General features: G+C 29.1%; 1 protein-coding gene across 1 annotated transcript in view; it reads right to left on the reverse strand.

Annotated features, from left to right (window-relative positions):
- The window catches only part of LOC145260588 (BTB/POZ domain-containing protein 7-like), a 328,060-nt gene that overhangs the window by 190,413 nt on the left and 111,518 nt on the right, over positions 1-26,129 (reverse strand). Inside the window, exon 2 of the mRNA XM_080118864.1 lies at positions 19,468-19,556. The gene's annotated coding sequence lies outside the window, so the exon portion shown is untranslated. The remainder of the gene's footprint in view (positions 1-19,467; positions 19,557-26,129) is intronic.

The following is a 26,129-nucleotide window of genomic DNA, read 5'->3' on the forward strand; positions in this document are numbered from 1 at the left end:
ATCCAGCAATCAGCTCATTCTTGGTGTTGCAGACAGCATAGCCATCTAAATTGATGAAGAGTTTCCATTCGACGATATGGGGCGGCATGATGTGGCCTTCGTTAGAAACACCCAAAGATCGTTACCGTTCAAGCGATCTTAGTCTTCATGATGCACCAGATTTCATGCAGGCTATAGTCTTTTCACCTGGCCAACTGGTTCCGAGAAGAAGCATCCCCAGCTTGACTATGCTTGACCTTATTGAAGACTTCCTTGGTTCTTGCTACTCTTATAGCAAAGATTCTCATTCAGCATATTCTTCATAGATGCCTAGTCGCCATTGACATTTATGTTATATTAAGGTACACATTGCTTAGTCTGGATTTTACTGTGCTTATTTTATTATATGTATATGCATGTAATAATATTATTGATATTTTTTTATATTGCTTATTTTATTATATGTATATAATAATAATATTTATATTTTTTTAGATTGCTTATTTTATTATATGTATATGCATGTAATAATATTATTGATATTTTTTTATATTGCTTATTTTATTATATGTATATGCATATAATAATAATATTTATATTTTTTTAGATTGCTTATTTTATTATATGTATATGCATGTAATAATATTATTGATATTTTTTTATATTGCTTATTTTATTATATGTATATGCATGTAATAATATTATTGATATTTTTTTATATTGCTTATTTTATTATATGTATATGCATGTAATAATAATATTGATATTTTTTTATATTGCTTATTTTATTATATGTATATGCATGTAATAATAATATTGATATTTTTTTAGATTGCTTATTTTATTATATGTATATGCATGTAATAATAATATTGATATTTTTTTATATTGCTTATTTTATTATATGTATATGCATGTAATAATAATATTGATATTTTTTATATTGCTTATTTTATTATATGTATATGCATGTAATAATAATATTGATATTTTTTTATATTGCTTATTTTATTATATGTATATGCATGTAATAATAATATTGATATTTTTTTATATTGCTTATTCTATTATATGTATATGCATGTAATAATAATATTGATATTTTTTTATATTGCTTATTCTATTATATGTATATGCATGTAATAATAATATTGATATTTTTTTATATTGCTTATTTTATTATATGTATATGCATGTAATAATAATATTGATATTTTTTTAGATTGCTTATTTTATTATATGTATATGCATGTAATAATAATATTGATATTTTTTATACTGCTTATTTTATTATATGTATATGCATGTAATAATAATATTGATATTTTTTTAGATTGCTTATTTTATTATATGTATATGCATGTAATAATAATATTGATATTTTTTTATATTGCTTATTTTATTATATGTATATGCATGTAATAATAATATTGATATTTTTTATATTGCTTATTTTATTATATGTATATGCATGTAATAATAATATTGATATTTTTTTAGATTGCTTATTTTATTATATGTATATGCTTGTAATAATAATATTGATATTTTTTTATATTGCTTATTTTATTATATGTATATGCATGTAATAATAATATTGGTATTTTTTTAGATTGCTTATTTTATTATATGTATATGCATGTAATAATAATATTGGTATTTTTTTAGATTGCTTATTTTATTATATGTATATGCATGTAATAATAATATTGGTATTTTTTTAGATTGCTTATTTTATTATATGTATATGCATGTAATAATAATATTGATATTTTTTTAGATTGCTTATTTTATTATATGTATATGCATGTAATAATAATATTGGTATTTTTTTAGATTGCTTATTTTATTATATGTATATGCATGTAATAATAATATTGGTATTTTTTTAGATTGCTTATTTTATTATATGTATATGCATGTAATAATAATATTGGTATTTTTTTAGATTGCTTATTTTATTATATGTATATGCATGTAATAATAATATTGATATTTTTTTAGATTGCTTATTTTATTATATGTATATGCTTGTAATAATAATATTGATATTTTTTATATTGCTTATTATATGTATACGCATGTAATAATATTTTTTACATTGCTTATTTTATTATATGTATATGCATGTAATAATAATATTGATATTTTTTTATATTGCTTATTTTATTATATGTATATGCATGTAATAATAATATGATATTTTTTTAGATTGCTTATTTTATTATATGTATATGCATGTAATAATAATATTGATATTTTTTATACTGCTTATTTTATTATATGTATATGCATGTAATAATAATATTGATATTTTTTTAGATTGCTTATTTTATTATATGTATATGCATGTAATAATAATATTGATATTTTTTTAGATTGCTTATTTTATTATATGTATATGCATGTAATAATAATATTGATATTTTTTTAGATTGCTTATTTTATTATATGTATATGCATGTAATAATAATATTGGTATTTTTTTATATTGCTTATTTTATTATATGTATATGCATGTAATAATAATATTGATATTTTTTTAGATTGCTTATTTTATTATATGTATATGCATGTAATAATAATATTGATATTTTTTTATATTGCTTATTTTATTATATGTATATGCATGTAATAATAATATTGATATTTTTTATATTGCTTATTTTATTATATGTATATGCATGTAATAATAATATTGGTATTTTTTTATATTGCTTATTTTATTATATGTATATGCATGTAATAATAATATTGATATTTTTTTAGATTGCTTATTTTATTATATGTATATGCATGTAATAATAATATTGATATTTTTTATACTGCTTATTTTATTATATGTATATGCATGTAATAATAATATTGATATTTTTTATATTGCTTATTTTATTATATGTATATGCATGTAATAATAATATTGATATTTTTTTAGATTGCTTATTTTATTATATGTATATGCATGTAATAATAATATTGATATTTTTTTATATTGCTTATTTTATTATATGTATATGCATGTAATAATAATATTGATATTTTTTTAGATTGCTTATTTTATTATATGTATATGCATGTAATAATAATATTGGTATTTTTTTATATTGCTTATTTTATTATATGTATATGCATGTAATAATAATATTGATATTTTTTTAGATTGCTTATTTTATTATATGTATATGCATGTAATAATAATATTGATATTTTTTTATATTGCTTATTTTATTATATGTATATGCATGTAATAATAATAATGATATTTTTTATATTGCTTATTTTATTATATGTATATGCATGTAATAATAATATTGGTATTTTTTTATATTGCTTATTTTATTATATGTATATGCATGTAATAATAATATTGATATTTTTTTAGATTGCTTATTTTATTATATGTATATGCATGTAATAATAATATTGATATTTTTTTAGATTGCTTATTTTATTATATGTATATGCATGTAATAATAATATTGATATTTTTTATATTGCTTATTTTATTATATGTATATGCATGTAATAATAATATTGATATTTTTTATATTGCTTATTTTATTATATGTATATGCATGTAATAATAATATTGGTATTTTTTTATATTGCTTATTTTATTATATGTATATGCATGTAATAATAATATTGATATTTTTTATATTGCTTATTTTATTATATGTATATGCATGTAATAATAATATTGATATTTTTTTATATTGCTTATTTTATTATATGTATATGCATGTAATAATAATATTGATATTTTTTTAGATTGCTTATTTTATTATATGTATATGCTTGTAATAATAATATTGATATTTTTTATATTGCTTATTATATGTATACGCATGTAATAATATTTTTTACATTGCTTATTTTATTATATGTATATGCATGTAATAATAATATTGATATTTTTTAAAGGTATGCACACTTTATAATATTGACCAGATTGTCTCAATTAACAACTTCCATAAAAACGTTTTCTCTGAAACCAATAGGTGTGTGTGTGTGTGTGTGTGTGTGTGTGTGTGTGTGTGTGTGTGTGTGTGTGTGTGTGGTAATACTATGCATCTAAAATAAATTCTGAAATTCATACAAGAATTGTTCATATTGACACAATGGATAAAAGTGTTGAGCGACAATCAGTTCTAAGTGGCAGTTCAGTAATTTCTTGAAAATGAAATAAAAATTTAACATTCGGTTATGACTGACGGAATGAGAATAATATACCCCCATGGAATAACATATCCCCGTGGGTTAAATAAAGAGTTCAGTTTGAAATTCTGTATAAATTCCTGAATTCAACAAAGCTTCCCGAGTTAAAAAAAAAAAAGAAAAAGAAAAAAAAGAAAAATGCACCTGCAGAAGGTTGGAAGTTACATTTACCGAAACACTGAACATATCAAGATAATAATTGTCCAAATAATTCTAATTATTAAGCACATTAAAATGTCAATCATTTTCTGCTAACAAAGTTTGTTTTTTCCAGTCACACACAAAAGCAGTTCTAGCAAACAGTCAACAATACGTTACAAATAGGATGTCATCAATGCCAGCATTATACAATGGAAATTGCTTTTCTTATCTGGTGCTAAAATGTTAAAGCAATTCTTACTATTATATTTTGTCATTATTTAGATATTTTAATATCTTCTTTCTGATATTGAAACCTTGAGGAATATAATAAAATTGTATAATAAAAACAACTTTTAATAAGGAAGAAAGGTGACTCCATAAAGAATTTCTCAAAAACATTGTTTTTAGTTGTTCATTTAAAATGTCTTTTTATCGCACTCTAATCCATTACTTCCCGTGTATTATACAATAAAAAATGCTGTCTTTATTAAAAACAAATAAAATCGAAACAATTAAAAACAAAAGGTTGAAGATAAACTTTCAATTTTAGTTTTAAGGGATAAAGAACAAAAGAATCGTCCAAAGATTACAGTTCGTTATGAAAATTATTAGCAGAATAAATTTCCTGTCAGAGTTTTTTGGTTTTGTACATTTGTCTTTTGAGTTCGTTCCCCGTCTCTCTCTAAAGGGGGAATTAATCAGTACTGCTCATTAAGCTTGGTTTGGTGACTGTTCAAACTCATAATAATGGGGCGAAGATGATGATTTTTTTCTCCACGGACAGAAGAGAAACAATTATACCCAATCAAGCAAAAGATTTTCAGAAATATGGTGATAAATGTTGGAACCAGAATTCTCCATAAGCCGGGGTGATGGACTAAAAGAGTTAACAGTAACAGGAAATATTTATTGTACAAGAGTTTGCGTCGTTGCATATAAATTGGTTGAGTAATAATTTGTTGAAGGAGATGCTCAGAGGATACATAAAAAAAACTGTCACATTTTAAGAGTGTAAAAACGAGGGTAGAGGATAAATTTGTGTGAACGACGTCACACATTAAGAGCTAGACCTAAGATATTCAATCTTGTGTCTTCATATCAAGATATGCTATAAATGTAATTCAATACACAAAGAACCGGTCGAAGCAGGAGATGGATGCAGGGATGAGCAACTTTTATTTGTGACCATTTAACATGTCTGAAAAATGCACAGAGTTGCTTCTACCAATAACATGTTTTAAACGTTTTAATAAAAACAAAACAAACAAACAAAAGAAAACAACTTTACTGTGCAGGTGCTTTAACTTGATTTTTTTTCACTCTTGAAAATTGCTATGTTTAATTAAAAAAAAACAAAAAAAAACTTATATATTACAAACATATTGCTCTTTATGGGTGCAGGATTAAGATATATATATATATATCTTCCAACTAAAAAGAACAAGAATATATTTTTTAGAATTTATAAACGATTGATAATTTTTTTTCAAATTAATAATATAAACCAATGCTTGTTAAATAATTATTTTCCTTCTGAAAAACGAATTTGTTTCTTTGAAAAACCTAGGTTTAAAATCGCTTTTTTATAAAATATTCTTCATTGTAATTTGGAATATAATAAACTTGTAAAGTATGTAAATTAACATTAGTTTTATCATTTTTTTTTAAATAAATTACTGTTCTGTACACAAAAGTTAGCAAGTAAAAAGCCAGCCGGACGAATCATTTCAAGTGTTTAGGAAAATTGAGAAAGCAAATAGCAAGTCAGACAATACCCCTGCTTTCAATCTATTTCCATAATGAGATGTTTCTCATCTCCCTGCTTTCTATATATATATATATATATATATATATATATATATATATATATATATATATATATATATATTTTTAACTTTTCAGTTTTAGACGTTTTCTTTGTTTTTTTTTTTTTTTCTCTTTTGTTTGTTTAACTTCACCAATCCGGACGTTATTTTAATATGTATATTAGTGCAAACTCGTGAAGGATAATTTTTTCCACACTATTTTTGATAGAACAGGTACACTCGTTTATTGAATAAATAATGAAAGTTTGATTTAAAATGAAATCAATAGATGATTAAAAAATGTGTTGTGCTGATTTATTTAGTAGTTTCAGTTTCGATTTGGGAAGGGGAGAAGAAGGAGTCCCTTGTGTCTTCAGTAAGGTGTACAAAAAAAAAAATCAGGGAAAAGGGGACAACCAATGATATGAAAGTGTGTAAAAATAAAAGATATGACAAGTGATACAGATCAGTTTCGTAACAGATCCCATTTTGCCTTGCAACATATAAGGTGCTGATTTGATTCGAACAGCCATCATTTTTCATATTCTTTTGCAAAATGCTGACAAATGCAGCAGCAACAACTGAAAGAAAATGGCTGTCCCTATTTATACATAAGGGTAAAATTCAGTTTTTAATCGAGGAAAATTCAACTCTCCAAAATGGGTACTCAAAGTATTTTACTCATTAACAGCCAACAAAAATCTCTACACTTCACACACATGCAATATAGACAGGGCGCAGACGATATTTGTAATGTTCAGTTGCTAATTTTATGCACTTTTTTTTTTAACTTTCATTGTCAGTTTTGTCTTCATGAAAACAATGAGTATATTTTTGTTCTTTTGTAGAAAATTGATCGTGCACAATGTTGAACCGCCATATTTGTGGAAGAGAGTTATAGATTTCAGTGTCAGTAGGGTGATGGTAAAAAAGATCAGAAAGGAATTGAAAGATTCCAAATATAATTATGAGGCAACATCGGAGAGAAATGCATGATCAATGATTTAATGTTCGAGTTAATTGCTGAAGGTGACATCATGCCACATGATCGCTTCCATGAACATCTTAGGTAGATGTGGTTAAACCCTAGACCAACATTATCATTGCAAGTAAGCTGGATTTTTGACAAAAAAGACTCGGTGCTATATCATATTAGCTGTAAGGTCCAAGTCTAGCTATCGGTGTACTTCTTTCACCGTTCCATCTTACATGACTGCAAATCCCTCGACCTTTTTCTGTGGAGTGTAGTGGAATGAGACACCAACGTGTCAAGCTGCAACATGAAAGAAAGCTAAAAGTCAGGATCACCAAAAATTTTTTTTTGGGGGGGGGGGGCCTACTTCGGGATACAGTGATGAAGTGTGTGTATTTCAGATTGAAAACCGTGCTATTTTGGAAATAAACATTGATTCACTCAACCATATAATATATATAATAAAGATTTAGGCATCTGCTAAAAAAAGATTTTTAATTCCACCGTTTGTCTTTTAAAATGATAACTAATGGTATACATGCTTTGAAGTTGGAAATTCACTTTCATTGAGATTAATATTTGTTACAATTAGAAATATATAATTTATGGAATACCTTAAGAGTATATACTTTCAGTGACAAATTATTTTCAAATCATATTTTAAATAAAGAGGTATTAAAGCTGTTTCAGATCTATATTTTCAGTAATACAACATAAAAATTGTTCAAACAGCAACTTTCTTCACGACATATGTACCAAGAAATAGCTTTAATTCCAAAAGTTTTAATTTATTGAAATTTTAATGTGTGTGTGTGTGTGTGTGTGTGTGTGTGTGTGTGTGTGTGTGTGTGTGTGCGTGTGTAGAATGAAATTCTGTATGAAAAAAAGAATAGAATTGCAGAGCCGTATATAAAAATTAACACCATGAATTGATGGTGTACAAAGACATAGTCGGCAATTGGCAGACGCTAAGCCTATTTTAGGTTTGCAGCATTGCCTTTTAAACGAGTGCTTGCAAACACTGCATCTTCATGTTCTTCATCAACCTTGGCAAATATAATAATTGATTTGGACAGCATGAAACTAAACATCAGGAGAAATGTGATATATATCCGAGCGTAAACTTAGGGGACAGTTGTACAGACATGTACTGTACTTGTAGAAATTGCGTAATTTCCGTTGCACTTTCTGGAACGCCTCCAGCATTCTGAGATTATCATCCCTATCCGAAAATGAATATTTGGCAGTATTGATGATGATGATGATACTACTACTACTACTCTCCCCCTTTCCAGACGTTTCTTTTTACCTCCCTCCTCCCAAATAGCTAAGATGGATATTGCGCAAAAATTAAAAGAAAAAAAAATCAATGCACACGCAGGCACTTGCGCGTGTCTGCATGCATGATATGTGCACTTCATCAATTAACACAGTTGTGTTTGCACTTATCTGTTTGCTCTCAGCTGCACAAAGATCATCATGCCATATGAGGCATCCCCAATGAATCAGCATCTGCACACACACCTGGTTGATTTGGGCGGGGATGGGTGAGGTCCTGATGCAATAATAAAATCTTACTGAAATGCGAACGATACTCAAAATACAATTGCAAATCATTTAGAACTTCTATCTGGTCATGGCTGACAGAACGAGAGCATGTTACCCCTACGTATTACATAAAGGATTTCATTAAAAAATCTATGCAATTTCTCAGAGTTCAACAGAAAAATCCTAGAGTTTGACAAGATACATCTGAAGAAGGTTGGAGGTTATATTAGCGGAAACATTGTGAAAATTATACTCAAGATAAAACCAGTAGTCTGAAGAATCCAAATAATACGAATTGTTCTCATCTTGAGTGTTATTTTCACAACGTTTCAGCTGATGTAACCTCCAACCTTATTCAGGTGCATCTTGTTGAACTTGGAAATCTTGAACTCCTGAATCTGCACAGAATTTTGAATAGCACCCTTTATTTAATCCATGGGGGTAGCATGTTCTTATTCCGTCAGCCATAATCGAGTAGAATTCACAGTTGTATTCTTAGTATCGCTTCCAACGAGGATTAAACCTCCAGAAGTGTGATTTAGAACTGAATTTTTACCTAGTACGTTATCCATTACGCCAAAAGTTCTTGCGAAAAATAGCATTCTAATATGCTGATCAGATGTAAACATCCAAAGTTCTAATATGCTGATCAGATGTAAACATCCAATTTGCACACTGCTTTGCAAAAGTACATCTCATTAATTAACTCTTCATTTTTATTACTTTCTAATCCAATGATTGTTTTTATTTTACTCTAATGCATAGTTTCTATTTAGAAATATTTTTTATATATCACAGATAATTTGTGGTGGAAAAGAATCTTTCTACTCTTTTCGGCAAGATTAATTTTAAAAGTTGCAATTCTTAGTTTGCTCAATTTTTCCAAGTAACGTTAGATCATAGGTTCTACTAGTGTGTGTGTGTGTGTCTCCGTGCAAAACAGTATTTGTATGTATTTATTTAAAAGAAAAAGTGGTAGAAACGCAGGGTTATATTTAAACAAAACGCGTCTATAGAGAAACATTCTTATTGTGTACATGAAAAGCAGGTGAAGCAAAGGGCGTTTTGGAATAGAAATTGGTGAGGATTCATTTCAATTTAGACATGCATTTCCTTTGCCTATTTGCCAGGTTATACTCAATCAAGTGGAAACGTATGCAAATATTGGCTTCAATTGAAAAACAGGTGTCTGGTTTTGTAAAAACAGAAAGTTATAAGCCAGAGAAAAGAGAAGAGAAAAGAAATTCAGAAAAAAAAAAGAGAAAAGAAATTCAGAAAAGAGAAAGTAAAGAGAAAGAGGAAGTAAAGAGAAAGAGGAAGTAAAGAGAAAGAGGAAGTAAAGAGAAAGAGGAAGTAAAGAGAAAGAGGAAGTAAAGAGAAAGAGGAAGTAAAGAGAAAGAGGAAGTAAAGAGAAAGAGGAAGTAAAGAGAAAGAGGAAGTAAAGAGAAAGAGAAAGTAAAGAGAAAGAGAAAGTAAAGAGGAAGAGAAAGTAAAGAGGAAGAGAAAGTAAAGAGGAAGAGAAAGTAAAGAGGAAGAGAAAGTAAAGAGGAAGAGAAAGTAAAGAGGAAGAGAAAGTAAAGAGGAAGAGAAAGTAAAGAGGAAGAGAAAGTAAAGAGGAAGAGAAAGTAAAGAGGAAGAGAAAGTAAAGAGGAAGAGAAAGTAAAGAGGAAGAGAAAGTAAAGAGGAAGAGGAAGTAAAGAGAAAGAGGAAGTAAAGAGAAAGAGGAAGTAAAGAGAAAGAGGAAGTAAAGAGAAAGAGGAAGTAAAGAGAAAGAGGAAGTAAAGAGAAAGAGGAAGTAAAGAGAAAGAGGAAGTAAAGAGAAAGAGGAAGTAAAGAGAGAAAAGAAAAAATAGAAAGGAAAAAAAAAAAGAAAAGAGATAAAAAAGAAAACAAGGAACAAAAACTAGAGAAAAATAAAAGTGAAAAAAAAAAAATGAAAAAGAGGGTCAAATCATTCAAAAAATTTAGAATGCTAAATGTTATTTTTTATTCAATGAATATTTTTTTTTCTTAGACTTTCGACAATATGTCTTTTTTTCAAAGATTTTGTTTTCATTTTATTAAACCATAAATAAAGCAAAATATAGACCTTAAAATCCAAATCTGATGCGTCTAGTGTGATTGGTCCTATCATTCAAAACCTCATTTCGTAAAGTTATTTAAATAATTTAGAACACCATCTGCATAGACAGTCCGCAGTTGAGTGACAACAGGGTTTTATTTTGTGGAGTACTCAGTCTATTGTTTTTTCCACACTGAGTGGTTTTATCGCATCACAGACTTTTAGTCTGGCTAGATATGGCATATCTTCATGTTAAGATTTGAAACCTGGTTATCTATCAAATTAATCAGCGATCAGAAATCTTGCCCTTTTTTTCAATCGCTCTTGCAAGAGAGATTATAACGCTTATGTCTTTACATTCAATGCTGCTGGTTACCAACAGATCTTTATTCTATATAAACGAGTAATGCTTTACGCAAATTAAAACCCATTACTTCTTTAATTAGAGATCTCAACCAAGAGAACATATATCATCGAAAGACAGCTGTTTTACTATATTACGGCTTTTCAATGTGCCTAGACGTGACACGTTTTCACACTAAGATTTGAAACCTGATCACCAAACTATTTTCAACTATGATTAAAATCCAGGAATCTTAGTCCTTAAATATGGCCTTCCAAACTTTTCTAACTATGGGAACCTATATGAAATTACAAAAAAAATAATGAAGACTAATATAATTAACATTTCTATATAGTCATGGCTAACGAAACGAGAACAATCTATCCAGAGGATATGGGTTCAGTTCAAAATTCAATATTAGGTTACGAGTTTGATAAAAAATATTCTCAAGATTGAAAAGATGCAACTGAAGAAGGTCAGAGGTTAGTGAAAACAGTGACGAATCAAGATGAGAATAGTAGTGAAAATAATCAAAATTAGACAATCGATTAATAGTAAAAATTATTTAAAAGATCATTTTTAAGTCACGTAGTTGCAAGAAACATGCACCTAGTCTCAATTTTAATCATATAGAGAAAGAGAGAAAAAAAAAAGATTATTTATCTCAAATCCAAACAAGAAATGAGACACATAAGAGGTCACGCAATTTTATTAATATAGAAAATATTGGATGCTTTATCTCCTCTTCAAGGAAGCGGAGACAAAATCAGATGAGGTTTAGAAAAGCAAGTGCACTAAGGGAAGTGCAGAAAATACCTAAGCAGCTTCATTGGTATTCCCAGGTATAGGCACTTCTGGCGATTAGCAATAAAGCCCTTCTGGGAGAGTGGATTTTCTAGCATCGAACAGAAGCTGTGCCCTTCGTAACATTAGGCTTAATCACTGAAACGTTATGTCACGCCTGAGGTGCTGGCAAGCAAGCTCTGTCAAACAGTTAAACTGTTGCTAACTTTTTATAAAAACCATTAGAAAATTTAAAAACTTGCATTGGAAAAAGAAAAAGAAACGATTTATACTGAAACTGAACTTATTTAATATCAATTTAAAAAAAAAAAATGAGAATTAATTCAAAAGGGAAAAGTTGTTTCTGTAAAACGGCATCCTGTAAAAAAAACATTTTGCGATTTAAAAAACTAAAATTCGTTTACTATTTATTTTTAAAAATGACATTAAAATAATAAAATAAAGGAATTACATTTGATTTATACTGAAACTTAACTTTATTCAATATTAATTACAAAAAAACAAGAATTGTGTATATAAAATTATGTCTGCTGAAGCAAGAGATAATCAAAAACTGAATTATGAATTTAGGGAATGAACAAACAAATTAAAATTGAATAATAAACAAATAAAGATTTAAATTCAAAGAAATAATTTAAATACCAAGTCACTAGTGCAGAAATTTATATATATTTTTTAAATTAAACTTCTAGAAAAATCTGCTAAATGATTTAGTTAAAAAAGGCATTTCTAAATAACGTTATTTAAGCACTGACCATATTCTGCATAAATACCAAAAACTGATTAATTATTGAATTTTGGGTTCTTACTTAGAATTCTACTTTATTAAAAAACAAACAAAAAAAACAAGCGAAGCATGCATGGTCCCCCGTGAGTGCACAGTGAATGAGGCATAAAAAAAAAAAATTTAAAAAAATAAAAATAAAAAAATAACTCAGTTCAGCATTTTCCTCAAAAGTCCCCAAGGGGATGCCAAATTCTGGTGAAAATGAACAAACGGTGCAGTTTTAGGCCTTAACATATGTAAATTTGATTTCTGCACCATGCAAAAAAGAAATGACCGAGCCCATCATTACCCCCCCCCCATTTTAACCCGAAGCACCAATAGCAGGGCAACCGGAGTTTTCCCAGAAAATCTGTTTTTTTTATTTTTTTTACTCATTATGTTTAATGTTTGTGCAAAATTTCAAAAAATTCTAAGGCGTTATTAAGAAAAGTGCAGACAGACGAACGGGCGGACAAGAGTGAATTTACAGGTCCACCCACCTTTTGTCGGGAGACCAAAAACAAAAAAGATACAGAAAATATGTATAATTATTTATGATGTACATACTCGTCATGGAACGAAAAAGCCATATTCCAAAAATCACGTAAATTGATCAAGTTTCCCTTGTTTTTTGTTTTTTTTAAAAGAAGAAAATCAAATACTATGGCAGGAGAACAGGAAGCTGCCATATTTTTCTGAATATGTTAAATTCCAAGGGCGGACAACCATGTCTTTCGTAAATATGGCTATTACAAAGGTCATGGAAAAAATCAATTTGATTACCGAGATTTTATTTGTATTCAAAATAAAACCTCTTTCGCTAAAAATCATGAATTTAAATTTTTTTAGTAAAAGAAAATCCATCAATTTGCATAAATTTTGGAATATATCTTTGTTCTGTGATAAGTACATACACCGTAAAAATATTTTTTGCATTTTTGTTGTTTTTCAAGTCGAATTCTAAATGAGAACCGAATTTTGTAAGTGTTATAAAACTTGTTGATGCAAAAAAATCAAAACTATTTGAAAATAAATATATAAACAGTTTTAGTTTACATTTTTTTTTTAAATGAAAAAATTATTTGTTTGACAAGGATAAGCATTAGTTTTTTTTTTAAAATATTATACAAAAATCTTCCTCGCAGAAATAAACTTGAAACATTTTTATACAAAAAAGAATTAATGGAATTTAATAAATTTAAAAAAAAAAAAAAAAAAAACTTACGGTTGAGACTAAACGTTTGCTTCGTTTATTGACTCCTGCTATCAAAAACTAAAGATCTCTAAAATAATTGAATAATACTGTAATAAGTTTTATTATTAAGAACAGACTGGAAAATAATCTTATGTAAAAATTATTTGTTTAACAGTTTTGTTTTTTTTTAATAAAATAAAATAATTTTCAACTTTCTGACCAAAAATGCCCCCTACTTTTTAAAAGATCCTTATAAGAAAATATACAGTTAAAAGATGAATAATTCAACATTGTTTGCAGTACTGTCAAGAAAAAGGATTGTAAAATAATTTAATTTAAACATTTAAAAACAGGTGCATCTTTAACTTAAAATTAAATTCACATGTGAATTAGTAATTAAACACATTAACAAATATAAAACTTTATAGTATTTTCCCGGCAAAAAATAGTCCTTTTAATTGCACGTGTCCAAACATAAAATGTTATCTTTCAGAAAATAAAATACAGTGACTTTTGGACAAGTTTTAGGAATCCTGCAGCAATTTCTTTTAAAATAGAAACAGAAAATAACGATCCTTTGTAATAGTACCGTGAGTCCGTGACCAGACTTTACCTGTGTTGTTAGCAGGTCGTGACTTTTAGTAATACAGCCTCTACATTTTTACATTGGTTTCGCCTCAGCCCAACAGTCACAAAGCTATTGTCAGGCCATTGACGACCTATCCTCGAACTCGTATGAAAAACACTAACTCAAACTTTGCCAAGTAAAATGAGTTCATATTCCAGAACAATTTCAAATTGAAAGTGTGCAGATTCAGCTTGTAAACCATTCTAGTCTGTGCGTTTATATCGAGAAACACTGCCAGAGGATTATAAGGGGCCATTCATCAGAGTACTTGCTTTGAAGTATGATGTTAATCCTCTTAGGGGAATTATGGCTCACATGTGTAGGAGATTAGATTAAAAGAGATTTGCAGAACATCATCGTTAATCTTTCTTTCCAAGTAAAAATTGCTGATAGGGTGAGAAAGAGTGCAAAGAAATGTACATTTATTTCTTCAAGAAATAAAAATTTCGTCTGCAGAACAACTGTGTACACACTTGTGGTTACACATTTGCTGACAAAACACAGCAATAAAGTGCCACAAACAGACACTAATAATATCGTTCTGTGCACACGGGTACATTGTAAACATGGTGCCTTCAGTTTAAGTAAATCTGGTGTCTCTGCGAGTTTACTTTTTTGGCTTGGAGCAAAGTGTAGTATCCGTTCTGATATTGCACTTCATCTTTTCTGCCTTTGGTCAGTGATGAGGAAATACTTCTAGACGGAGACAATTTCAATTTTACTCCCTATTTCGAGTGCCCCTTTTTAGGAAGCTAGATTTCCTTATATTAAAAATCGACCTTGTGTCCAACTTTGTCCACATGGATTGACAAGTAAATAAGATCACATTGTTTTATATTTGACCTTCCCCCTTTTTTCGATAGATATCTTTTTATTTTTTATTATTTTTTACTTTTGTTACATTTTGAGAATGTACATTTTAATGAATGCTGTATCTCTTGAGCCAAAAGCTCGTTAGATTCATATTATTTGGATTCATCGGACTACTGTTCTCATCTTGAGTGTGATTATACAAGATGAGAACAGTAATCCAATGAATCCAAATAATATGAATAACCAATCCTCATCTCAAAAATTCAGAAACGTAATAGGTCATGAGATATTGCATCTAAATGGAAAAATATTCAAATTTTTCACAAAAAAATTTGAATTCGATTAGATAGTGTCAGCCAGTTTCTGGTTGGCACAGATTACAAGGAACGGCCCAGAATAATCTATTATGGTCATTGTATTTTTAGATGGGTACCTGTCCCCGGTTTGAAAGACCATCAAGACCACATGACGAGTGAGTATCACATGCATAAAGTGAGTCTCTTTCTCGATTTTGTCATCAATAGTTTTCTGCCTGTGACATTAGTATTTGATTTTAGCTTGACAGTACCTTTGGCAGATCATTGCAACATATTAATAAAATGTAATTAGATTTAATTTCTTTCAGAAAATAATTTTACTTTTAACACCATCTTAACAAAAAACCCTATGTAACTATACTAACGAATTCAGATTTTTTTTTTTTTTTGCTTTTGGGAAAAAAAAAAAAAAATGTAAAAAAAAAAAATGTAACCCCCTCCCCCCAGCATATTTACAAATGTAAAAAACAAAACAAAATTCCAATAAAGCATGCTATCAGGCAATGCTGTATAGATACAATTTAGAATAAAAAGGTTAATTTTAAGACACTTTGCTCTGAAGAAACATTGTCTGAAAACCTTGCCATATTACTTACTGCTGTACTTGTAGTATTGAGCACTTTTGGGTTCAGCACATACTATTTCCCACAAGCAACCAAATTTGATTACACCTTTCATCTACCTAGATACCATTAACATTTTGTGGATCTTGCTTGTTTGTTTCCGTGCACAGTGGATGACATCATAAACTACCAAAAATTAAATGTAATTTTAAAATATCTGTTTACCTTCCCAATCAATTCTTAGTACTAAACGTATACAATAAAGTACAAACACTGACCAAACGGGTCACTATTCGTTTAGTTTTATACTTAAGTTTAAAGAGTGTGAACATAAAATCAAAAGCGCATGGTAATCGACAGTTTCTTGCAGTGCATTCATCAAACAAATTCTATATTTACATTTGTTAAAGCACATTGTTTATAAATATACCAATTGAAACAACTATATTAATTTATATCTTTAGTTGCATGGACAGCAAATACTGCATGAATAATAATGCGCTTTTTTTTTCACCAATGTTTTTAAATAGGATTTTGAAAGTTACATTTAATTATATAATAGCATTTAGTTATTAAAATATTAATTGGGTCAAGTTGTTATATAACTAATTTTGTTAAGATTATGTTTTAATCTTTAAAAATTGCAACGACGGATAAAATTCCTTGAACAGAAGAGTTTAGCATCACTTCTATATCGTGAAGATAAAAATCAAGATATGATAAATCTTATGTGATGAATATTTGAATAAGGATTTTAGACATGATTTTGATTCTAGAAAACGTCTCAAATTTAAGGCTTAAGGGATCTTAAGAAATTGAAATAAAAAAAAATCTTATTTAATTAGTATCTAATGACTATGTATCAAATTTAATGCAAATCTGAAATATTTAAATTTTCAAATGCGAGATTGTATCCATTATGTTGCTTAAAATCTCTTTAAAACTCCAAAGAAATAGAAATTATGAGAATATTTATTAACTTAAGATTTAATGAAAATCGAATACATCAAAATTTTAACAAAGAGATTTCACCCCATTATGAGACAAACTAAATATAACCCCTATTTGAACCCCTTTACATCTACTAGCTGTGCTCTAAAATGATTTTCTTTTCAACAGTTTAAATGCTTCCAAATTCCTTTTGTAAAGATCATTTTTAACTACATATTAAAATGGGTGACTTATTTATGAAACATGTATCATGGTAAATTTAATTTCATGATTCTTTTCAATATGATTTTAAAACACTCAGTTTTATGGTATTGTATTTTTGGTTAAAATGATAATCAAATTAAAATGTTTAAATAATTTTAAAGTCATGTAGAAACGAGAAACTCGCATACATACAGAACTTTATTGATATGAAAATATGTGCATCATTTATCAACATTAGACGATTGCTGACTCAGCACTTTGCACGAAGGCTACCTAACATGATGCAATCGAAGAATTACAGAATTGAAATTGCAAAGTGATGAGGATAAAAAAGGTCCAACTAATTTGAGCAAAATAAATAATTTAAAATGTTAGGATGAAGAGGGAGAAAAATTAAAACTGATGATTGCCAAGTGAAGATAGAAGTAGACGGAAGATGAAGGGCGAGAGGGGTGGATGCAAAGAGAGAATGCACTGAGAGAGAAGATGGGGGGAGGCTTAAATTGATGAGAGATGGCTGGATAGTTAGAAGAGAAATGAAATGAATCATATGGCAATAATTTTAGATTCACAGAAATAAAAATTGTTTTTGGTTTGATTTCATTGAGTTGTGAACAAAAACAGAAATAGAAAGAATTGAAAATGAACTTTTTTTAAATTTTTTTGTTTCAAATACAAAATAAAGATTTAATTATAAAAAGGTTGACCCAAAACAAATTCATTTATGAGATGCAGAAACAAAAGAAATTTTTTAAAAAATACACCCGTGAACAAAATAAAACAATTTTTCAAACTGATATCCTATATGAGTTCTGACAGGAAATTAACTTTCTCCCTTTCTGTTGGCATCATTTTATCTTCCTGTCATTTATTAGTTCTATTCTGGCATTCACGGTATTTATTATAACAAAATTATCGTTAAATTAAAAATTATAACTAATTATTATATTTATTGTTAATATCTCTATTATAGGTTAGTATCTATTATCAAATCATTGACACGATTTTTCTTTAACAAAGAATTTGATATGATGGTTGACACAATATTGATCAAAATGTTTTCAATTAGGTGATAATTATTTGGCCTATTGGGAGAAATTCTATTTTTTTAAATTTTTTTTGGTAAAGTATGAAAAGGGGGGGGGGTACAGATTTGGCAGATTCAAACTCTAAGAATATCGATCTTTATATAAATTAAATCCTGCAGATGTGCTATTAAGATTGTAATGGAGTGTTGTTACCTCAGTGGTACCATTGGAGCACTGGGTGGAGCAGGTGCTTATGTGATTGCAAGAGTTAGGAATGGATAAAGTGCTGGGAATTTCAGCCATTACTAATCAACAGACCATTACCTCTGTTGACCAAAGGAAGAGTCTATCAGACATGTGTACATAATTTGATGATGTATGGAAATGAAACCTGGCCAGAGAGAGTTGAGGATATGCATTGCATGGAGTGACATGATATGAGAATGAAATAATGGATGTCTAATGTGAGTATTAAAGGCAGGTTTAGATCTGATGACTTCATAGGAAGATTAAATCTGGACAGTATAGGAAGGTGTGTACAGAACAGAAGATTTTAATGGCATGGTTATGTTGAAAGAATGAATGAGAATTATTGGGTTTGTACACTTCATTTTATTTGTTCATTTTAAACCAATATTAGTATTGTTATTTGTAAGTCTATAAAGTTAAAACTGTTAGCTAGACTGGAAAGTTCATAATGAAATAGATAATAAAGATAGGCAGATACTAAAGCTTTGATTGGTTGGATAAAACCATGTGATAGGATGGCGAAAAGTGATTTAAAAAAAAAAAAAAATTAATAAGCACTCATGCTACTCCACCCGTGCGGTCACTTAAAAGGAAGTGAAAGAATAAAACATTTAGCTGTAACTGCCTCTTGTCTACATGGTCCAATGATTAAACCAAACTATGAAAATGGACAACAAACTAGGCATTATGACCAGGTATTGGTAGATCTATCATGATAGATTTTTTTAATAAAAGTAATCTCCAAGAAAAAAAAAAAAAAGGAATCACTAAAAATTAATCTTGCAATTAATATATTTGATTACAATTATTTAAAAAAAAAAAAAAAAAAAAAAAAAATGGGAAACAGAGATTGAAATAAAAAAAATATATACGTATTTACCTTTAGCTTAATAACATGTCCTTTCATTTGGTAATTTATGATATCCATAAAATGAGATCCCCGTAAGAGTCAGCCATAAGTAACATGGTCTGTAATAAAGGAACAAAAAGATGTAAAATATAATCATTTTATATCAGACAAGAAAAATGTAAAATCAAATACACAGACAATAAAAAAAATGTTCTTCGCATGCACAAGAAAGTTTCCAAACTAAGAAAAAATTTTAAAAAACTCAGCCAATTTACATGTTGTCCAATTTTATCTTCTGTAATACACAGTAATCCTCACACTATCCAAAAGAAAGTGCTACCTATAAAATCGTTAATAAAATTTAATCTTTTCTGCAATCCAACGTAATTTTTGGTACAAGTAAACTTCAGTCTATGCTTGATTTGTCCACCAATTTTCAGTCATAAATATGAAAGTGATTTTTTCTAAGGAGCAGATTGAGAAAAATGTATAAAATGGGATCTTAAAATGACCCGGCAACAGATGCTGGGGAAGGAGGGTATCAATTTTACAAATACGGCATTAGAGATATAGATAGAGAACTAGGTTTGAATATCTAACTTTAAATTTTTACACCTTTTGAATTAACAAACATAAGGATAGTGAACTTTATTTTAATATTAATACTAATTAAACAGGGATGTTTTCTATCCACACAATAGTTAATTAATCTGTTAATCACTTGGTAAAAAAAAATCGGAAGAGGGGTATTAGCAACAGAAGCAATTATTTGTAATAACTAGCTTATGTAATCCATAAGTGTATATATGGGAATATTCTTTTCTTCACTGATTATACATTTATGTTTTGGTAATACAAAAACAAAGTGAATATCCATGATACTTTGAACATGGCATACAATTTTGCCAGAGGGAAAAAAGTTCAATAATTTTTATATGCATATATATATATATATATATATATATATATATATATATATATATATATATTATATATATGTGTGTGTGTGTGTGTGTGTGTGTGTATGTATGTAAATAATAATCCTCTATAATAAATACCAAGATGTATTTATATACAATATAAATCTGTCCATTCGCACAAAAGTTCCCCTGAATTAACCATTTTACCATCTTAAGTGGTGAGTAAAAGTGAAAAAATAAATAGCAAATCAGACAATCTCCGCTTCCTGAAATGAATTTAAAAAGAAAATATAAAATCAATGGTGGGATTTTTCTTTAGGTCATCCAAAATGATAATTTATATATGAAAAATTAAATTACTGACATAATCTTATAATTTTAAATGAATATTAGTGTAAACACTGATGAAGCATTTTTTTTTCAATCATTTTTTTAATGGAGAGTGTACACTAGTATTAATGAGTAAAAAATGCCCTTTATTTTGACAATTTACTGCAGTTTCATGGTTTATACGATTGTCAAAAATATAGCATGATGTTTGCTTTAGTAATTTTTTTTTTTATCAGTTTGTTCAAACCGGGGATGGGGCATTCTAATGGATGCCAAACGTTCACCAGCTATCTCATACATTCTAACCATCCCTTTAAGTGTAATTGCTTGAATCTCTCGTGCACTTGGTTCACCGGGTATATTTGCCAGGTAGTTTTTGAAATTTTTTTCATGAGTTCAGTTGCTCCTATAATTACTGGAATGATAGAGATCTTCCTAAGATTCCAATTTCTTTTCATGTCACACATAAGACATTGGTATTTTGTTATCTTTTTTTCCGTTCGGATTAACAACTGCTTTCGTTTTCTAGGCTTTTGTATATCTAAAAGGTATACATTTTACTGAAATATATGAATTAACTGAAGCTTTATTTCACAGAAAAAAGTTTTTCAGTTATCTAAAAGAATACTCATCCAAAAATTCAAATAATCTTGACTGGTGTCTTATGACGATGCATCAAATTCAATGCAAATCTGAAATATCTGAATATCTAATTGGGAGAGTGAGCCCATTTCATGACCCCTAAAAATCCTTTAAAATGCTCTAAATTAAAATTGGGGAATATTTATTAATGTCTAATATCTTGTTAAAGTTACAAAAATCAGCAGTATCTGAATTTTCAAAAAGGGCTTCTACATCCTTTCTTATACAAGACTGAAACTAAATATAGCCCATATTTTTACCCCTTTAAGCCTAGTAGCTGTGTTCTAAAATTCATAATGATCAGTTAATTAGTTTAAGCATGAATAAACATATCTAACTTGATATAGATAAAGATTTAGTTAGCTAAATTCTATAAGTGTTAGACCTTAATACCATTTATGCTAACAAATCACCATTTGCTATTATTGTACCATGTTATTTGCAATAAAATAACATTCTGTTTCGTTTTGTTTCAAACTGTATTTATTCCGGCTTGGAAGACTAGTAATATGGAGAAATTTTCCAATAATTATCTAAAAATAAAAGTCGGCTTACATCATTACTAAAAATAAATTTACCATTACTCAATCTATTTCTTGTAATTCATTATCATTCCATTATAATAGATACTCCACCCCGTTAACTTCGTAACCCTGGTTTGTTAGATTAAAAACAATTCATTTAAAATATAAAAGAATTAACATGAAGTAACATGGCAGTGTTGACATCTTGATACAATTAACAGATCAAACTCTGGATGAATGCAACACGAAATTAGTTAAACAACGACAACATAAATCCTACTTTGACAACATCGCATGTGACCTAGTTTCCACGCGATTAAAAAGAAAGAAAGAAAGATACATAACAGAAATGCTTCATATCTTAAAACGTTTTAAGAAAATTCAATTTGCCACGCTGGCTACTTTGTTTTAGTCACAACATTTACAGGCAAGAGTTATGAGTTCGAACCTCAACCGGAAAGTATTTTTGTTTCTGGATTTTGTCCTGTTTTTAACAGATTACAATATCTTGCGACTTCTTTATTTTTACATTTTTTTTGTATCCATGTAGTTTATGGTAATGAGGATGTAAAGCTTATTAAATCAACTCTAAATATCCTTGTTCTTCGGCTTTTATTTATTAAACTAGCGGGGGGGGTACCCGGCGTTGCCCGAGTGTTTGGAGGTGTGTGTGTGGTTGTTAATGAAAACCTAAGAATAAGCGAAGTAAAACAAGAAAACATAAAAACGAACGCTAAAACTAAAAAAAAACAAAAAAATAAAAACGTGAAAAATGGCTTAAATAAGCCTGTTTCGATATTAAAATTTTAAAAAATCGGTAGGTACCCGGGTGTTTTTGGGTGTGTGTGGTCGGTCGGGGTTGGGGGTGTTAATGAAAACCTAAGAATAAGCGAAGTAAAAAAGAAAACATAAAAACGAAGCGGGGGTACATCAAAACACCGAAAAAAAAAAAAAAAAACACAAAAAAACTAATTTAAGGCAAACGAACGATGTTAAATGTAAAACTCGAAAAAATAAAAGAAAACAGAAAAACGAACATTAAACCCCCCCCCCAAAAAAAATGTGAAAAATGGCTTAAATAAGCCTGTTTCGATATTAAAATTTAAAAAATCGGTGGGTACCCGGGTATTTTTGGGTGTGTGTGGTCTGGGGTGGGGGTGTTAATGAAAACCTAAGAATAAGATAAGCGAAGTCAAAAAAAACAAAAAACGAATGTTACGTGAAAAATGGCTTAAATAACACTGCTTCAATATTTAAATTTAAAAAATCGAAAAAAAAAAAAAAAAAGAAAAGACATCTCACACCATGATTCGAACCCAAAACGTTTAGATAATCAACCAACGCTCTAACCAATTGAACTAACACGACGTACATGAAATTTAGTCAGTTCTATTTAAACTAAATCTGGTCATGACGTCATCTGACGCATGCGTAGAACTGGTCATCGTCATGAGAGGACGGTTTTTGTTGACCCCCCCCCCCTGTAGAAAATTGTCGATTTCAGGGTGAAAAAATTAATGTTTTTGGCCAATTTTTCGATATTTTTCGGGCGAAGGATGGAGCTTCAATATGATACCAAGTTTGTGAATTTTTGTTCTGTCTGTCGAAAGTTTTTAGCGGACACACAAACACACATACAAACAAACATACATGCACACATTTTCGCTTTTATATTTATAGACTAGCGAGGGGTACCCGGCATTGCCCGAGTGTTTTTCGGGGTATATGAAAAAACCCCGAAGCGTTGACGACGCGCAGTTGGAAAATAGTAAAGTGTTTTAAAAAAAAAAACAGGTACGCGTTTTTGATTGACGTGACAGCGATAGGTATTCAGCAGTTATTTTGTGCGGGACAGTTTTGAATAAATCGGTTTGTTTGTTTTTAAAAACCTGCTCCCTGTTTATTAGGAGGAGCGAAATGCAAGCTACAGTCTGATATGACGAAGTCAACAAACGTTACTTAGTTCTACCCGGCGTTGCCCGGGTGTTTTTCGGGGTATGTGAAAAAAACCCGAAGCGTTGACGACGCACAGTTGGAAAATAGTAAAGTGTTTTAAAAAAAACAGGTGCGCGTTTTTGATTGACGTGACGGCGATAGGTATTCAGCAGTTATTTTGTGCGGGACAGTTTTGAATAAATGGGTTTGTTTATTTTTAAAAAGCCGCTCACAAGGAGCGAAATGAAAGCTAGAGTCTGATATGACAAAGTCGACATTGACCAAACTGGCTCTGGGCCTGTGATTAGAGTCGAGGTTCGCTTTTTTTTATATCGAAAAGCGAATGTAACGCGTGCCGATGCGGGAAATGTGGAATAATTAAGGTTTGAAAGTGAATAAAATTAAATAGAGAGGCGAGCTCCGTGGATAATTCGTAGATATTACAATTTATATATATAATTTGATATAAAAAGTTTTAAAAAGTTGTGAAGCGAGCAAGCGTTTGTTTGAAAGAAGCCTTTCGTGGACATCAAGGAAAAGCGAACATACATACATACATTTTCGCTTTTATATTTATAATTTATATATTTATTTTTATATTTATAGATGAACAAATTTAACAAGGTAATTACATGATTTAACTTTCACCTTTGCATAACATGTACTAAAAATTTTCAGTTAATAATGATCTACTGGTACTCAGTTTTCATAGACAATACGAAACAAACATTAAAGTATAAACGACTACCAGGCACCACCAGGTTGGGACAGCTAGTTATAAATCCATAAAAAGAAACTGTTTAAAACAGGAGGAAAGAGCAAAATAATGCAGAATACATTCTTACAAGCTAATTTTGCTTGTGACTGCATTGAATTCAGCAGTGAATAGTCATCACAAATCAACCATTGAACAGTTCAACTAATAACCTATGTGTCTAGACTTTGATCAACAGTCATAGTGACACAGTAAAACAGAAAGCACAACTGCATATAAAAATTCAGTATTGGTAAATATACACACTCACTCAGGCTATAATTATCCAAACACTTTATCACCACTTAGCTTTTGCCGTTTTACATATTAACAAAGTCAACAGCTTTGGACATGGAAGAGAAAATCTATTATACTAAAACTGAGTGAATCAAAATGCGTTTCTTAAAATTGTTATTGTATACTGTCGAGTACTTACCATGAAAATAGTGATAGAGTAGAAAAAGACTAGCAATGTCTCTTCTGTGAGAAAGAGATTGTAGGAAAGCAAAGAGAACATTTTCACATGTAATGTACATGTAGAAACATTGAATGCTCGATTTAGTTCCATTGGTAATCTGTTAACTCTAGCAGAATTAGCAATGACCGAAATGAGGGGAAATAGAGAGCTTACCTCGGATACGTCTGTTGTGTTTCAGACTGAGCAGTCTGACAGACAGAGAGTTCCAAGATGGCATCCATGGGTTTTTATTAGCGTTGACCTCATGCAATTCTCGTAGAATTGAGTCTACTCTCATGCAATTATGCAAATGGACAATTCCCGGCCGCTATAAAGGCAAGACGCTGGAAAGCAATGAGGTGTGTCCGGCAGACTGTGCGTAGGTGGTTCTGGCGATTGGATTGTTCTTTGTGACAAACCACGTGTCTGCGAGAAGCGAGTTTTTTTTGTTGTTTTTTTTTCTGCTCCTTTTTTCTCTACGGTTATTACAGCCAAGTGAGCGATACTATTTCCTATCTGTGTTCTGGATTTTTTTTTTTTTTTTTTTGCCTACTACATTTTCCTCCATTAACTTCCAATTAAAAGGCATAGATTGCCCAGTTACTTTTACCATGTATATTGTGTCAGTAAAAGTCCGATACATCCTAAGATGGAGTACTGCTGTCAGATCTGGAGAGATTTCGCTCAGAACACTTTTTTGCCTTAACATAGTACAAACACCATCTTTGTAACATAGTGGAGCATGATCTCTTTGCTTCATCAAAACATAAGAATAAGCGAAGTAAATATTTTTAAATATTAAATAAAAATTAAATATAAAAAAAAGTTAAAACTTAAAAAAATCGAAAAAAAAAAAAAAAAAAAAAAAAAAACTAACGTAAGGCAAACAAATGATGTTAAATGTAAAAATCGGAAAAACAAAAAAAGAAAACAGAAAAACGAACGTTAAAACTGCTTTAAAAAATCTGAAAAATAAAACACCCCTCCCCCAAAAAAAACATATGATGCCCGGGTGTTTTTGGGTGTGTGTAGTTGGGCGGGTGTGGGGGGTGTTAATGAAAACCTAAGAATAAGCGAAGTAAAAAAAAAAAAAAAGAAGTTAAAAACATGTGAAAAATGGCTTAAATAAC

This window comes from Euprymna scolopes, chromosome 36, assembly GCF_053919585.1.
Source record: "Euprymna scolopes isolate OS-2025 chromosome 36, ASM5391958v1, whole genome shotgun sequence".
Taxonomy (NCBI): Eukaryota; Metazoa; Mollusca; class Cephalopoda; order Sepiida; family Sepiolidae; genus Euprymna; species Euprymna scolopes.